The 3989-nt window shown below is 41.5% G+C and overlaps 1 long non-coding RNA gene across 1 annotated transcript; it reads left to right on the forward strand.

Moving 5' to 3' along the window:
• LOC109708215 lies at positions 810–2365 on the forward strand. The gene is made up of 3 exons (XR_002215692.1): positions 810–1213; positions 1338–1591; positions 2187–2365. It is a non-coding gene; the product is annotated as an uncharacterized LOC109708215 (long non-coding RNA).

The following is a 3989-nucleotide window of genomic DNA, read 5'->3' on the forward strand; positions in this document are numbered from 1 at the left end:
CGAAAGAGGAGTCAGGTGTAATCTTCTCTTAATTAATGAATCTTATTTTACCCGCATATTTCTATTTTGGTTTTTCTCTCTTTTGTGATTGTATCAACTTTTGCTGAGGAGACGTATTTATGGTAAAAACCCGATTTGACGCTTCCGTTGTGGAATCCCAACAATCGGTACCGAATCCACAGCAGTCGGTATCGGAGCAGGTTGCGGATTCACAAAATCCGGTACCAGGGCGAGTACCGGATTCCCAACAATATGTATGCCTAGACATGGACAATGAGATAGGTTGACATTCTCTATAGACATTAGGGATGAATCCTAGATGTGGATAACTAGGATGGAGAAGAACATGATTGAGCATTGAACCTAATGTCATTGAACATAGGTTGGAAACGTAGTGGTAGGAAGACCACTTGGACATGAGAATATAGACGTAGAGAGATTAACAACATAGGGTAAATGGTGAACCCTTAAGACTTGAAAAATGATTCTAGAATTCCGAAACTTGTGAGCTAGGGTGTCTATGGCATGTTCCTCACCCTATCGGGGGTCTTTTGTCGTGTTCCGAAAAATATATTTTTTAAATTATTATTTTTCAGAATGTTTACGGTTCATCAATTAAACAACACATCGGAAAGTATTGGGATGAGTCAGAATTGTTTTGAACGCGGAATTGGTACCACAAATAATTTCAAAATACTTTTGATTTCAACTGGAATACTATTATGTGTTAAGTTGGGGTTTAGGCTCAACTTACACCTCCAATTCCTCCTAATTGGGGAGTTTGGGGTGCAGTGCTAGCTGAGATTAGTTCTCTCCCACTCTCATTTCCTTCTCCCTCACATTCTACTCCTTTCTTTACCCTTCTTCCTGTTCTACTCACCATTTGAGCACTCTCACAGCAGCAACAACCTGGCAGCATGAGGAGTTCGACTTCCCCTTCGATTTTGGTGATGTTTGGAAGCTTGGAATTATAGGAGAGATGCACGCATAGCTAGTTCTTGAAGTTAAGAGTTTGGGGAATGCTTCATTTCATCAAATCTCCGGGTATTTTCGGATTATTAAAGTTTTGGTAAAAGCTGTCAGTTTTTTTAGCAAGCTGAGATTTTGATGGATTTTCTTTGGATTTTTCTCTTGAATCTTGGTTTTCTTTTCGTTGGGGAGAATCTTTACTTCATCTAGAGCAAGTGGGAACTTTGTTTGAGCTGAATCAAAGGTTGGTTTTTAGTGAATTTCAGTTTTCATTGAGTCCATCAACCAAAAATCAGCATTTGGTGGTGTTTTTTATCACTTTTGCATGGTGATTTCGTGGTAACTATGGGGTTCTTTTGATGGATTAGGGGCTTGGGAACACATTTGGGAGTGTTGTGGTCTTCCTCATTGCCTTGCTTCCCTCGTGGACTTGCTGGAATAGCCGCAAGAGCTGCCGGAACTCAGCTACAGTGCAGTGGTAGCAGCAGCCTAGTGCAGGGACAGCAATGATGTATTTTCAAAATTCCTTTCGATTGGGACTTTGTTGCTACGATTTGAAGATTTCTGGGTGTTCCTAAGGTTGAGAGGAACCTAGTATTTAAGTTTGAGCCGCTGATTTGAGGTGAGCATAGCTGAATTTCAGTTTTTCGTACTGTATCGCCGTTTTGTTGGAATTTAGCTTGATTTATTATTCGGCTCAATCCGATAGGAATACTTACGATTTTTTTTGCTTTGTTTGGTGATTTTGGATCTGAGACACGTGCCCGCTGAGTTTCATCCTGATCCGTAGTTGGATTTGCACTCTAGGTGGGTCTGAACTAATACATCAAAAACCGCAAACTGCACTCTACATCTAGTGTAATTTCAGCATGTTGTAGTTAAGACATATGTTGTTTTTTCTACTTAGTATGCTAGATCTTGATGATAGAATCCTAAACTGAGTTTATCATGTTCTAATGACTATTTGCATGAGTTGTTTGGCCATCTAATTAGGATTCACATTACGTACACTGCTTGTACATGTTGTTTATGAACTTAAACTTGAAACCCCTTTTCTTATGTTGGTCAGTTCACTATACATGAGATGTTGAGTATAGGTTAGAGGTAGTGTGATGATCATAGAGTCGGTATAGGACATCACCGGATTTTTGACTCATGTGATTTACAATAGCCGTGGATTTTGGATCGTTGTACTGAATTATTTGATTTTGTATCAGATTGGACCGAGATTATTCATTAGTGGCTAGCATGTTCCACTTTGGTCATGAGCATTGATTCTTGCCTACGACATACTTGACCTGGTTACTTTATTCTCGAGTGGGTCACTCCCCTCGAGTGCCACTCCGGAGTTAGGCTGTCACAGCCCGCGACCACCCGCCTATTTGGCCGAGGTCCCGGCGCCCGGCGCCGCCGACACGCCGAATGGACAGGGTTTCCCCTGTACTACGGACAGAGTCTCCCCTGTACATTCAAGGCATCTCAATCAATACAATACGAGAGGTTCCAACCAGGAATAGGTATTCAACCATAGATTGCATAAGGAGTATCAAAAACATAAACTACTAAGTTATTACAGCATTCAACTTAGATGTATTTTACAACATAATTTTTCTTTTACAATCAACCTCCAAATACAATCATAATTATTACAATTTCTATTACAACTTAAACAAAAGTTTGTTCTTGTCTTTAAACCTCCCAAGCTAGACCACGAACTCGGGTACTGCTATCTCAGTCTCTGGGTAGGACGCTATCTGCAGAACTACGTCCTCGCCTTGCGCCGCTGCGCCGCACATGTGTGTACCTGTAACCCCAAAACAGCAACACGGGGGTGAGACTATTGTCCATAGTCCTCAGTGGGTTTAGCCACCCAAGAGAACAAGCTCAGCCAACAGGTCTAACGAGGCACTGCAACATGTTAGATCAACAATATACAACATATATATATATTCAATTGAAATACACGTCCTGCCTCACGAAATGCAATATGTAATATCTGGAATCATGCAAGTAGGTTACTTTAACACTACTTATGTTCTTAATCATTCTTTACTCTTTGCCATTTAATGACTTTCTTGAGCTATTAGCTATTCTTTACTCGTAGCTTTTCTTTACTTGTTCTCTATTCTTTAGCTATTCATTATGCTTAACATTCTTGAACCATGCTATATCTTAGCTTTTAGCATTCTACTTAAGGTCACTTTACCTCAGCCAACAAAGCCACCCGACTCGATCTAGAGTCAATCAATCGCGGATAGTCCGCGCACTGTCTAGCTCGAGGTGAAGGAACTCTCACGTGCACCTCAGCTGGCAACAGCTCACCGTACTCCTGTCCTAGCCGTCTGGCGGCGAACGAATCGCACCTCACCCAACAACGGCCTAGGTTCAATGACTTAGTCACCCGGCGGCGAAATTGTCGCACACACGCCACGACAGTGGTTCAGTCAACAGGCGGTAGGATCCACAAACTGGCTAACTATCCGGCGGCGAAATCGTCGCACACACGCCACGACAATGGTTCTCTAGCCCCTGGGCGGCGAGATCGTCGCACACACCCGACACCACTTTGGGTGTAGCAGCAAGCAGCGGGATTCCGGAATCCATATCACATCAACCAAGGGTTGGTCTTAACCCTATGGAACTGACCTCTCTAGGTCTAAGCATTTATCTCCTAGGTCCAATTGACTCTAGGTTCAACATCCTTTACACAATCTAAGTTATTACTTTAGGTTTATGGCTTTCACATTCTTAACCTAGGTTTATTACACTAGGATCATCATTCTTTTCCAACTTAGGTTCACTTAACTCTAGGTTAAGCAGCTTTCATTTCACAACCTATGTTCTTTACATTAGGTTTAACATCACTCTTATTTAACCTATGTTCTTTACATTAGGTTTAGCATCATTCTTATTTAACCTACGTTCAAAACTCTAGGTTAAATGCCACTCGATCTATAGGTTTATTCATGTCCACCTATATATATTCCTTACTTAGCATTCTCAACATGTACTTGCATTCA

This window comes from Ananas comosus, linkage group 3, assembly GCF_001540865.1.
Source record: "Ananas comosus cultivar F153 linkage group 3, ASM154086v1, whole genome shotgun sequence".
Taxonomy (NCBI): Eukaryota; Viridiplantae; Streptophyta; class Magnoliopsida; order Poales; family Bromeliaceae; genus Ananas; species Ananas comosus.